This window comes from Mytilus edulis, chromosome 8 (genome assembly GCF_963676685.1).
Source record: "Mytilus edulis chromosome 8, xbMytEdul2.2, whole genome shotgun sequence".
Taxonomy (NCBI): domain Eukaryota; kingdom Metazoa; phylum Mollusca; class Bivalvia; order Mytilida; family Mytilidae; genus Mytilus; species Mytilus edulis.
The window spans coordinates 41,119,435-41,133,631 of NC_092351.1; the positions used below are offsets into that span (position 1 = coordinate 41,119,435).

Genomic DNA, 14,197 nt, shown 5'->3' on the forward strand with positions numbered 1-14,197 from the left:
TACTAATTTTGTGAATTGTTATTTTGTTGATTTGCAATTTTCTGTTGTATCTATCAATATGTCAACCGAGTTCATATTAAAAAAAAAAGAAATATCAGCATTAAAACTAAAATAATTGAATCAGAGCACTGAATGTTATTAAAATAGACTAATGGATCCAGCAACTTATTTCACTAAAATCATTATTTGTTTTCCTGCAGAAATAAAACGACACTTCAATAATTTGCTGTTTCCCGCTTTTTTATGAAGATGAAAATTAATCAATCGGGCGGATCCAGCCATTTTAAAAGGGGGTTCCCAACCCAGGACAACTATATTTCCCCATTCAAGGCATTGATCGTCCAAAAAAGGCCGGGGAACCCGGAACCCTCCCCCTGGATCCATCACTGTCAAAAGTAACCGGGACTGGCCTAGTATTCCGACCTTATAAATCGGTCTATGATATAATTCCTCAATACTGCATGCTTTGCGGAGAACCGCAAAATTTTTGGTTTCACCGTGTCGGGATTTTGCTAGGACAAACACCCGCAGCGTGCCGGGCAGTCTCAAACACTACTAAAGACTTTATATATAAAAAAAAATCTATACTACTACTAGGTTCAGGAAAAGTTTGGATTGTAATTTAAAAACTACGCCCTGTACACAGGAACGCTATATAAGCCGGTGATGTTGGCAAACTTTAACTTCTATCTTAATTTTTGACATGCTTTTTTAAAAGGTAAGCTAATAAGGAAAGTTCTTGATTAAAACAAATGATCACAAATATAGTTGAGTGATGTCAATGCGGCAAAAAATGTGAATGACAATTTTGTTTGTGAACACTGATTTGATCTTACCGTGGCAAAGAAATGCATAACTAATCATCGATCTATGCGTGATGATAGAAGGAGATAATGTTTTTTTATTTATAATATTGAATTTTAAATATGATCTTTTGTGGATAGTTGTTTCATTGGCAATCATACCACATCTGCTTATTTTCATATCGTATGGTTACATGCAACATAGAAATATGACTAATCTGACAGATGATCCCTTGATTATACAGGGTGTTCAAACAGCTGGATGTATACATACGAAGCCTCGTAGGGTAAAAAGGGGGAATTTCGCCTATACATGCACCAAGCATAATTGTCCATTCATTTTCTTATGGCAGTCCATATTTTATCTAGCTCCCGTCTTACTTTGCATAACTTTCATAATTGATACTTATCTGCATGTTCTCATCTGTATTATGCTTGAAATACTTGCCAGTGATCATTCAGTATGCACAACTTTAATTTTCATTATGTGCAGTCATATAAAACTAGAGGCTCTCAAGAGCCTGTGTCGCTCACCTTGGTCTATGTGCATATTAACAATAAACACAGATAAATTCATGACAAAATTGAGTTTTGGTGATGGTGATCAGTGATGTGTTTGTAGATCTTTCTTTATTGAATATTCTTGTTGCTACAATTATCTCTATCTATAATGAACTTGGCCCAGTAATTACAGTGGAAAATATTTACTTAAAATTTACAAAAATTAACAAAAATTTATGAAAATTGTTAACAATTGACTATAAAGAGCAATAACTCCTTAAGGGGTCAATTGTGGTCTTATTGACTTATTTGTAGATCTTATTTTGCTGAACATTATTGCTGTTTACAGTCTATCTCTATCTATAAAAATATTCAAGATAATAACCAAAATCTGCAAAATTTCCTTAAAATTACTAATTCGGGGGCAGCAACCCAACAACAGGTTATCCGATTTGTCTATAAAGGGCAATAACTCCTTAAGGGGTCAACTGACCATTTTAATCATATTAACTTATTTGTAGATCTTACTTTGTTGAACATTATTGCTGATTACATTTTATCTCTTTCTATAATAATATTCAAGATAATAACCAAAATCTGCAAAATGTCCTTCAAATTACTTATTTCGGGGCAGCAACCCAACAACCCGTTGTCCGATTCATTTAAAAGTTTCAGGGCAGACAGATTTTTACTTGATGAACGATTTTACGCCATGTCAGATTTGCTCTAAATGCTTTGGTTTCAGAGATATAAGTCAAAATCTACATTTCATCCCTATGTTCTATTTTAGCCATGGTAGCCATCTTGGTTGGTTGGTCGGGTCACGTCACACATTTTTTAAACTAGATACCCCAAAGATGATTGTGGCCAAGTTTGGATTAATTTGGCCCAGTAGTTTCAGAGGAGAAGATTTTTGTAATAGATTACAAAAATTTACGAAAAATTGGTCAAAATTGACTATAAAGGGCAATAACTCCTTAAGGGGTCAACTGACCATTTTAGTCAAATTAACTTATTTGTAGATCTTACTTTGCTGAACATTATTGCTGATTACATTATATCTCGTTCTATAATAATATTCAAGATAATAACCAAAATCTGCAAAATTTCCTTCAAATTACTTATTTCGGGGCAGCAACCCAACAACCCGTTGTCCGATTCATTTGAAAGTTTCAGGGCAGATAGATTTTCACTTGATGAACGATTTTACGCCATGTCAGATTTGCTCTAAATGCTTTGGTTTCAGAGATATAAGTCAACATCTGCATTTTACCCCTATGTTCTATTTTTAGCCATGGCAGCCATCTTGGTTGGTTGGCGGAGTCACGCCACACATTTTTAAAACTAGATACCCCAATGATGATTGTGGCCAAGTTTGGTTAAATTTGGCCCAGTAGTTTCAGAGGAGAAGATTTTTAATTAAGATATAGCGAAACCCAACGTCCACGGCTTCCCTCTTCATCTTCACACAATTACTATCATTGTTTTCATAGAACATTGCAAGGTTCATGTTCGGAACCATATCGAAATATATTGGTTTTACTAATGTCCTACAATAGTTATATCACATAATCTATAATTATGTTTATAAAGAGATATATTCCTTCTGATAAGAAATTATCAAGTTTGTATTATATATGCTATTTATAAATTTTATATGTTTGCAATCAATCCTACACTAATATAGCGTTTCGGCGGTATTTTTTATGATAAATAAAATATTGTTATATAGGTCCGCCATCATCAGGGATTGTCCTATATATTTCAAAAATTATGGTTTCTTTACCTTGGTCGATGTCAGAATATCTGATAAATTTCTGTGCCTTTTATAAGCAATTATCGGTGTTTTTGTGAATACTTCATTGCAAACCACATTATCTCTTATGAGATGCCAATGTTTTAAAAGGTGTTTTCGTAATTTGCTTATGCAAGGATTATATTTAGTAGCCATTACAAGAGGAATTTCCTCTTTACGTTTCCCTTCCTTAGTTGAAAACAAATGCTTTCTCTCTTTGGTTAAGGCTTCATTGAAGCTAGACATGATTTCAGTGTCAGTGTAACCCCTATTTATCAAATTCTGTTTGAACTTTAAGAGAATTTCTCTAAGGTCATTATGATTGTTTGTTGATCTTCTGTAACGAATTACTTCTCCCCGGATAAATGCTTTAAACACGTGCTCCTTATGAGAGCTATTTCTGTGCAAATATAGAAAAGAATTCGTAGGTGTGAAATGGGTTTTCATGTCTAATATATTATCTGCTAGAAATCTTCTGCCCTTGAATAAATGAACGTCTAGAAATGTTGTGTCAGATTCTGAAATTTCATATGTGAATTTGAGAAATTTGTGATGGCTATTAGCCAATTTAAAAAATTCTTCAAGTTCATGTCTTTTACCGTGGTGTATTATTATTCCATCATCCATGTATCTGGCATAATAAAATATGTTTGTCTTGTAAGGAAATGACGAAATAATTTCTTTCATTATTTGATATAATAAAATATTACAACACTCTGGTGCACAGCAGGCCCCAATTGCAGAACCTAGACATTGTTGATATAATTGATCATTAAATTCAAAGATATTATATTGCAGAACATATCCCAAGAGGGAAACTAAATCATCTGTAGAGGGATATTTTATAGTGTAATGCGATTTATCAAATGCATCATATGCTGCTCTTACTGCTAAAAGAATTTCTTCAATTGGATTGATTGCAAACATATAAAATTGATAAATAGCATATATAATACAAACTTGATAATTTCTTATCAGAAGGAATATATCTCTTTATAAACATAATTATAGATTATGTGATATAATTATTGTAGGACATTAGTAAAACCAATATATTTCGATATGGTTCCGAACATGAACCTTGCAATGTTCTATGAAAACAATGATAGTAATTGTGTGAAGATGAAGAGGGAAGCCGTGGACGTTGGGTTTCGCTTTATCTTAATTGTTTATGTTGCAGAACATATCCCAAGAGGGAAACTAAATCATCTGTAGAGGGATATTTTATAGTGTAATGCGATTGATCAAATGCATCATATGCTGCTCTTACTGCTAAAAGAATTTCTTCAATTGGACAGTTGGTAAACATCTGACTTATGTCAAAACTACATAATAGGCAATTGTCTAATGGTTTGATTGTTTCGATTTTTTGTATAAAATCAGATGAATCTCTGATGAAAGTATGGTGTTTCTTAACTATTGGCACAAGAAAATAATCAACATAACGACCTATGTATTCAGTGATCGTACCAATCTGGGAAATGATAGGTCTCCCTGGAGGAACTATTAAATCAATATTAAATCCTATACTCATGACATTGTCATAATCTACAAAATTTCGTCAATTTCATTATGAATGTGCATTCTAGTGACATAATCATTGATATTATTTCTGAGAACCTTGAAGTCAAAACCGTCAAGACTTGTGTAGTGATGCGATTGTAATTGCCGATAAGCTTCGGATAAGTAAATACTCTTATCAAGAACAACAACATTGTTGCTTTTATCAGCTTTCTTAATAAGAATTGATTTGTCTCGCAAGAGTGAAGATATGCTTGACCTCTCACCAGGTTTCAGATTGTCTCTAAATCTCCGAGGCTGCATTGACGACAACTCATGTTTTGTTTGGAAGATATAATTTTCAAGTGCATCACAGCTGTAGTGAGGTTCATATTTGCTATTCTCCCTGAATGGGTGTATATTTTCATTCTTTGAATAAAATAGAAATTTACAGCTTAATTTTCTAGCAAATTCATTAAAGTCTCTCATTAAATCATTTTTTGCCCCTTTCAATGCGGGAGCAGGTATGAATTTCAACCCTTTTGAAAGCAGCAAATATTCATTGTCAGTTAAAGTTTTCATTGACAGATTAACCACATGCTGTTTAGCCTGTTTTATTTGGAATTTTATTTTTGATTGTTGCATTGCAACTTTGTTTCTTTGGCGCTTGCCATACTTTTTCTTTTTCATATGAACATTAAAGCGTCTAGCCATGACTGCCGCAATATGGCAGAGATGAAGTTGTCTTGTGTGTCAATGCAGACTGGGAAACTCAATGGGGTGTGGCTGGATAGCATAGCTATTATCTGATTGGTCATTGATATAAATTTACTGATTGACAGGAAGTAACGAAAACATTGGAAGTTTAACACATTTTTATATTGGTAATTATCCCATATGAAAAATATCAAAACAATAAAATATTTACTGTTCATCATGCGTTATGGAATACAAAAAGCGACTAAATAATGTCTGATAAAAAAGAATAACATACCATTAAATAGAAAATTAATCTCAATGTGAAAAAACATATAGTCTGTCAATTAATCACGTTCAAAATTTTACGCACTCATCCAGTAGGTATGAACAATATGTTCATGTTTACACAGTATAATGTTTATTACACAGTTAATTAGTATGGTCTTCCTCTCCTGTTGTTGCCCTTTTTGAAATGGATGTTGGATCTCTTCCATGTAGGGATGGGTTGTTTGGCACGTATGTCGGTTTTGAACTCTGCTAGATCCTTCTCCTGGCGTTCCTTCATGTCCAAGAATCTCTTAGCCAAATCGGATCGAGCCAGGCCGGCACATTTAGTTGCTACACCAATGATAGTTTTGGTGTTATCTAGTTTTTTCTTAATTACCCCATCAATGTCAGAAATTTTATTGTCTAGGAATTTAACGGACTCTGTAAGGAGGGTCGTTTTGGTTTCCTTCAGCTTGGTTGTCCATATTTCTACCAGTTCCTTTGAATAATCTCTATTCAGGAGGTCCGGTCTACAATCAAGAAGGATTTTGCAGAATGGAGGAATGTTCCCATCCTCTTGCAGGCCATAGGCCAATCCCTCTCTGGCCTTAGCTATGGCCAGTTTGCTGTTCATAATAGTCCTCAAATCCCTGACTGCGCCAGATACCACATCCGAGAAGTCACTTTCAGTTTTGTCCTCCTCCTTCTTCGGTGCCGACGAAATATTTGTCAGGGGAAGAGATAGGTCAAAATCCTCCGTATCAATAGGGTCCTTGAAGGCATCCTGTGTTGGAAGAATTTCCTCCTTTTTGGATTTATTTAGAGACAGCTTACTCATCTTTACTAGAAATGGCGTGCAGTACATTAAACGTTCAAAGTATAAATGACCAAAGTCTACTAGTGTCAAAGATCACTAGAATGGCAGGAAGTACATTGTCTTATAGGATCTCATAAATCTTATGAGGATGAAAGGGGGACCGGCAAAATCGACAAATTTTGCTACTTGTTGGTAATTATAAATTTGTTACGGTTGAAATTTTCAAAGTCCACCGAAGCACTATCAGGCTGGTTTGAGCAAACAATTAACTGTAATAAATTACAGTCATGGAGTCTTTGTTAAAACAATAGAGCTTATAACATGGTTGATATATGTATTATGATCTCTTTGTAAATATTACAATTCAATGACATTAATTGAGTGAAGTATGGGAAAACCGGATACTGTGGATTCATTTATTTTCGTGGGTATCAATTTTCGTGGATTGCTAAAAACTTGCATTTTCGTGGATATTTGATTTCGTGGCTTTGCCAATCTCTGCATACAGAGCCTATTGAAAATATGTTATTCGTTCAACATTTTAATTCGTGGTTCATCTGTATCCACGAAACCCACGAAAATTGGTATCCAACGAATAAAAATGAATCCACAGTAATCAACAAAATGATTATTCTCGGGTAAGTTCCGGTGGGCAAAAACCCAACATAAACAATTAAGATAAAGCGAAACCCAACGTCCACGGCTTCCCTCTTCATCTTCACACAATTACTATCATTGTTTTCATAGAACATTGCAAGGTTCATGTTCGGAACCATATCGAAATATATTGGTTTTACTAATGTCCTACAATAATTATATCACATAATCTATAATTATGTTTATAAAGAGATATATTCCTTCTGATAAGAAATTATCAAGTTTGTATTATATATGCTATTTATCAATTTTATATGTTTGCAATCAATCCAATTGAAGAAATTCTTTTAGCAGTAAGAGCAGCATATGATGCATTTGATAAATCGCATTACACTATAAAATATCCCTCTACAGATGATTTAGTTTCCCTCTTGGGATATGTTCTGCAATATAATATCTTTGAATTTAATGATCAATTATATCAACAATGTCTAGGTTCTGCAATTGGGGCCTGCTGTGCACCAGAGTGTTGTAATATTTTATTATATCAAATAATGAAAGAAATTATTTCGTCATTTCCTTACAAGACAAACATATTTTATTATGCCAGATACATGGATGATGGAATAATAATACACCACGGTAAAAGACATGAACTTGAAGAATTTTTTAAATTGGCTAATAGCCATCACAAATTTCTCAAATTCACATATGAAATTTCAGAATCTGACACAACATTTCTAGACGTTCATTTATTCAAGGGCAGAAGATTTCTAGCAGATAATATATTAGACATGAAAACCCATTTCAAACCTACGAATTCTTTTCTATATTTGCACAGAAATAGCTCTCATAAGGAGCACGTGTTTAAAGCATTTATCCGGGGAGAAGTAATTCGTTACAGAAGATCAACAAACAATGATAATGACCTTAGAGAAATTCTCTTAAAGTTCAAACAGAATTTGATAAATAGGGGTTACACTGACACTGAAATCATGTCTAGCTTCAATGAAGCCTTAACCAAAGAGAGAAAGCATTTGTTTTCAACTAAGGAAGGGAAACGTAAAGAGGAAATTCCTCTTGTAATGGCTACTAAATATAATCCTTGCATAAGCAAATTACGAAAACACCTTTTAAAACATTGGCATCTCATAAGAGATAATGTGGTTTGCAATGAAGTATTCACAAAAACACCGATAATTGCTTATAAAAGGCACAGAAATTTATCAGATATTCTGACATCGACCAAGGTAAAGAAACCATAATTTTTGAAATATATAGGACAATCCCTGATGATGGCGGACCTATATAACAATATTTTATTTATCATAAAAAATACCGCCGAAACGCTATATTAGTGTAGGATTGATTGCAAACATATAAAATTTATAAATAGCATATATAATACAAACTTGATAATTTCTTATCAGAAGGAATATATCTCTTTATAAACATAATTATAGATTATGTGATATAATTATTGTAGGACATTAGTAAAACCAATATATTTCGATATGGTTCCGAACATGAACCTTGCAATGTTCTATGAAAACAATGATAGTAATTGTGTGAAGATGAAGAGGGAAGCCGTGGACGTTGGGTTTCGCTTTATCTTAATTTTTGAACTTATTTGCTTCAATATACTACTGCAAGTTTGTCATCGCATCTCCTCTCAAACCGCACAATTGAATTTTATGAAACCTTTTTAGATAAGGACATACTATTTAGATATACATAGTTTTTTTCTAGGAGTAAGGCCCCTTTGAACTTATTTGCTTCAATATACTACTGCAACAGTTTGTCATTGCAACTTCTCTCAAACCGCACAACAGAATTTCATAAAACCTTTTTAGATAATAAGGACATACTATGTAGATGTGCATATCGACAGGAAATTACGAATTATTTTTCTAGGAGTTACGCCCCTTTGAACTTATTTGCTGCAGTATACTACTGCAAACAGCTTGTCATCAAAACTCCTCTGAAACCACACAACAGAATTTCATGAAACTTTGTAGATAATAAGGACATACTATGTAGATGTGCATATCGACAGGACATTATCGTGATTTAATTTTTTTTTCTTATACAATTTTTTTTTTCTCAGTTATTTTATTTCTCTAGTGGCAATGTGGGGACTGACTGCCAAAGCGGGGCCGGCTTCAGTTATTCACAATATAATCCACCAATGAGCCCCCACGTTATGTCGGACTCTGTAACAATCATCGCATCAACCAAATATTTTGAAACATATTTAGAATTCAAGAAACAGACAAGTCCATGAAAATGAGATTAAGTTCAGATAAACCCTGCACGACAGACATATTTGTTATTCATTCATTATTTTGTACATAAATCACCCATTAGTTTTCTCATTTGAAATGTTTTAAATTGTTCATTTGTCATTTCGAGACCTTTAAAACCAACTATGCAGAATAGGTTTTACTCATTGTTGAAGTCCATATGGTGACCTACATGTATAGTTATTTCTGTGTTATTTGGTCTCTTGTGTCTCATTTACAATCATATCACATCCTCTTATTTGATATTTTAATTTGTTATAATACATTTAATAATCATTTTATACACCAAATATACATGAAGATGACCTATTGATTACACAATATAGCATATTAAATTAAAGAGGACTTACTGTTGACCAATGAACCATACAAATGATTATGTGGTCAATGACAATTGCCAGACAGAATTGTAAATTATTTCACGCAAATAGTTTATCTACTACATGTACCTATTAGTATTTATTATTTTTGAGTATATGTCCGACATGTTGACGACGGACAGTCAATGGTATACCATAATATCATATATGTCCTGAAAACTGGGGTAAAAAAAGGCTCAACTAAATCAAATTTTTGAAACGTGATTGATTTTATTCCGTCTAATATCTATGAGATCAAATTTATAAAACATCTATTAATATAATTAATTTCAATGTACTAGTATACATGTAAGAATTGTTGCCATTTATACATCTTGTACATGTACAATCATTAGCTGATCAGCTCTATATTTTCTTTATTTTTATTCTCCTTCACTGTTTAAGAGTTAGACTCATATATATGATCTGTATTCATCATTGGGACAGGTAGCTATATATATAGGTGAAGTAGGTCCTTTTGATTCGATTTTTTTAAAGGATTTTGACAGCACTAAAGCATATACATGTAGTTCCAATTTATAGTTGATCTTAGCTCCTTAAGTGGATTGTGGCAACACATATTGCATATATACATGTAGAATGTTGTTCTTAAGTTTCTGCACTTTACGCATAGTTTCCAGTTGCAAGACTAGAATATGATACTGGCTTCTCATGAAATTCTGTCAGTACTTTGCCAATAGTTTCCAAGTAAAGTTGAACATTCCAAGCTCACTCCTTCCATTTGCAATGTACATGTACAAATGTACTTGCAGCCTGAAATTAAATATCAGAGTAATTCTGTCAGAAAATCTGATGAAAAGAGTGACACCACCCAAATTTGTACTTGATCTGAGTGTTGTTGTAGTTAGCATTGCATATAAGTTTCAGAACATTTGAATGAAGCAAACTTGTGTTAATGAAAGGAACAAAAATTCAGCATTTTTTTAATTTGTAAAGGGCATAACTCTAGAAAAGTAAAAGCGACCCCACCAAAAATTCAAACTTCATGTGTGCTTGTTGGTACAATGTAGTAAGCATATATATATATGCATTAATTGTGTATTAGTTTCATAACATTGGTAGAGGCAAACTGAAGTTGGAGAACAGAAACCAAATTTGGGAGGTACATGCAAGTTTGATAAAACTGGTAATGCAAGGGTACTAACCTTAAAAGAAGTAAAATGGTCTAAATTAATATGTGTTTATTTGATAGTAGGTTCGTTTTCATGTATTTTTGTTTTCCCTTGAGAACACATAAAATATTTTTTTATAATTTAATTTGATTGAATATATATCGAATTTCTGAACAGAAAATAATGAAAATGAGACACACAAAAAATATAACAAAAAAATAAACCTGTGATAATACTGCTTCTATTGGTACCAGGATGCTTAAAATCAATCCAAAATATTTTTTTTTGAAAAAATGTATACACCTATAGTTCATGTCTGTGTCATTTTGGTCTTTTGTGGATAGTTGTCTCATTGGCAATCGTACCACATCTTCATTTTTATATTATATACAATATTATATATGAACAGCTAAAAATCTCAAGTGACAAATACTTATGGCCACATTCTGTACATGTTTAACCCTAATACTTCTATTACTAGACATTAAGACATTTTTGTATACCTAACAGAATTTAGGGGGGGGGGGGGGTTAATGGTAAACAAATTGTGATTGATCAAGATGAATCCTTCGATAAGATGTATTGCCTCCTACTGTAGGGTTTATCATTTACAAATTAGGCCAATTATATCATATTCTGAAGAACATAAACAAGTCAATCAAACCCCAGACCTTAATAGAGGGGTGGACAGGGGTAAGGAGACAGGGGAATGAGGGATCAGAGAAAAGGGGGTATCTTTGAAATATATTTTCACTTGGGGCAAGGAGATGGAAGAATTGAAGTAAAAAGGGGGGTGTATTTTAGGGTAAAATGGGAAGGGAAATATAGTTGCGGTCAAGGAGTAGAGAGTAGAAACTGTCCCGAGGGAAGTTATGGGGTACCCCACATACATATGTCCCTAGTCCGAGATTACTCTGACGTCCAACGGCTGTTTTGCCAGACAAGCTCAATTTAGCTGGTGCTAATCTCAGACTAATATGAACCTAACTTGGCTACAAAATTAGATATTAAAAATGATGATTAAAAAAGACTAATTCATTGACACTAACGGTAGCGTAAAAATGACAATAGATGTCATCCCTTCCTCTTCGGCCGTTTGCACACGGATATTTTGCAAAACTGGCCAGACATGTTTACATGTTTGCAACTTGTCTGTAAAAGGGAAAATAAACATATAAATAAGATACCAGCTATAACGATCTATAACATTAAACATGGAACAGAAATTGAGCCCGTGCAAGGTTTCAGCCGCAGTGATTTTCAACAGTAGCGAGTATTTTGAGACAACCCCCAAGTTTGTATTTTTCGTTATACTGATAACATTTGGCCGCCTAATATATCGAAATCTATGTTTTCTTATGTAATAACTCTACCTTCATCGTTGTATACTCGCCACAATGTCTGTTATGCATGTACATGGTCGTATTCATCAATATAGTATGCTGCTCGGCAATGGCGACCTTGAAATTCCTCTGGTCCGATAATGGCGCCAAATTAGAGGGAAGCAACTGGCGCCAAACAAAATTACCGTATTTCACCAAAATAATCAAAATTTCATTTTTTGATAACAAACAGTAATACGATAACCACATTTATATTCAGCCATCGTTTATTGATATAATTACAAACATTATTTTATCAAAGCCATCGATAAAGAATTCACAATTAAGTAATTAATGGAGTGCATTGAAATCAGACCTTATGGGGTAGAGGGGTTAAACAAAAGCTCGTAACTTTTTTTAAAAGCCTGGTGACCCCCATTTTATTTTACCTTAAAATGTTCGAAAAGTTCATAGCTTTGACATTTCTTTTTCTAAAAAAAATCTACCGGGGAAATTTTACGAAAAATCGATTAAACCAATATTTTTTGCCTTAAACTAAAATTAGAAAATGCAAAATTTGGACATTAATCTGAAAATAAAAGGATTTTTAAGTCAAAAACAACCAAGGGAAAGGTTTACATTTCAAATTCTAATGTTTTTTCTCATAAAAATCATACTGACTTGGTTTTAAAAGTCTTTGAATTTGATGTAACCGTTATTGTTGGAAGGGTGGGCATGTTTAGAAATAGGGTCAAAATCGCACATTTCGCTTCAATTTAAGGAGAAAACGAGCCTGGTGACCCCCTTTTTTCTTTGCATTTTTGGATTCAGCATAAAAAAATCCACAGAATATGTGAAAATAAAAAAATTCTACCGGGGGTCACTATTGGGGTGAGCCACCTGAAGTAGTAAACATTTTATTTTAATTAGCCCAAAAATACATACAAGAAACATTCAAACAGAAACAGAATATGATAAACAATTTTAGTTTTGACTGGTGTAAATCACCCCATCTAAATAAATTAAATATTGATCTTACAAAATTCAAGCTTATTAGGTAGTTTGATTTATTGCTGTGAAATGAAAGAATTTAATTTTACAATAGGTAAAAAACTTTTTCAAATCAACTTGGATTTTCATCAAACTATGCAGCTATCTTAGATATATATTAAGCTTACTGAATCCCAGGTCATTTTGTTTTTTGTTGTATTGCTGTCAAATTTAACAATTAAATTAATCTAGGTCAAAAAAGGTAGAATTTGCAGTTCGAACAAAATAGAGATAGTACACTTTAATTTTTTTAATAACTTTTTCAAATCAACTTGGATTATCATCAAACTATGCAGCTATCTTAGATATATATTAAGCTTACTGAATCCCAGGTCATTTTTGTTTTTTGTTGTATTGCTGTCAAATTTAACCATTACATTGTAAAGTGTACTATCTCTATTTTGTTCGAAATGCAAATTCTACCTTTTTTGACCTACATTTATCTAATTCTTAAATTTGACAGCAATACAACAAAAAACAAAATGACCTAAGATTCAGTAAGCTTAATATATCTCTAAGATAGCTGCATAGTTTGATGCAAGTCCAAGTTGATTTGAAAAAGTTATTAAAAAAATTAAAGATGCCTATCTTAATTGCAAATCCTAGCTTTTTTTTACCAAGATTACTTTAATTCTTAAATTTTACAGCAATACAACAAAAAACTAAATGACATGGGATTCAGTAAGCTTAATATATTTCTAAGATAGCTGCATAGTTTGATGAAAATCCAAGTTGATTTGAAAAAGTTATAAAAAAAATTAAAGATGCCTATCTGAATTTATATAATAATTTTTATTTTTACCTATTGTAAAATTAAATTCTTTCATTTCACAGCAATAAATCAAACTACCTAGTAATAAGCTTGAATTTTGTAAGATCAATATTTAATTTAGTTAGATGGGCTGATTTACACCAGTCAAAACTAAATTTGAAGGTCAAGACTAGTCGAGAATGTTAAAATGATTGTCAAAAACATTTATATCACAATAAATATTGTTGCTTTACGTTATTTAAGGTACAGTTTGTGTTTTTATTCACTCAATATATTCAT

At 32.7% G+C, this 14,197-nt stretch overlaps 1 long non-coding RNA gene across 1 annotated transcript; it reads right to left on the reverse strand.

The window, feature by feature from the left end:
- Positions 1-10,042: 10,042 nt before the first annotated feature.
- Positions 10,043-12,277, reverse strand: LOC139485583 (uncharacterized). The gene is made up of 2 exons (XR_011655345.1): positions 12,148-12,277; positions 10,043-10,415 (listed from the first exon to the last, which is right to left on the reverse strand). It is a non-coding gene; the product is annotated as an uncharacterized lncRNA (long non-coding RNA).
- Positions 12,278-14,197: the final 1,920 nt, after the last annotated feature.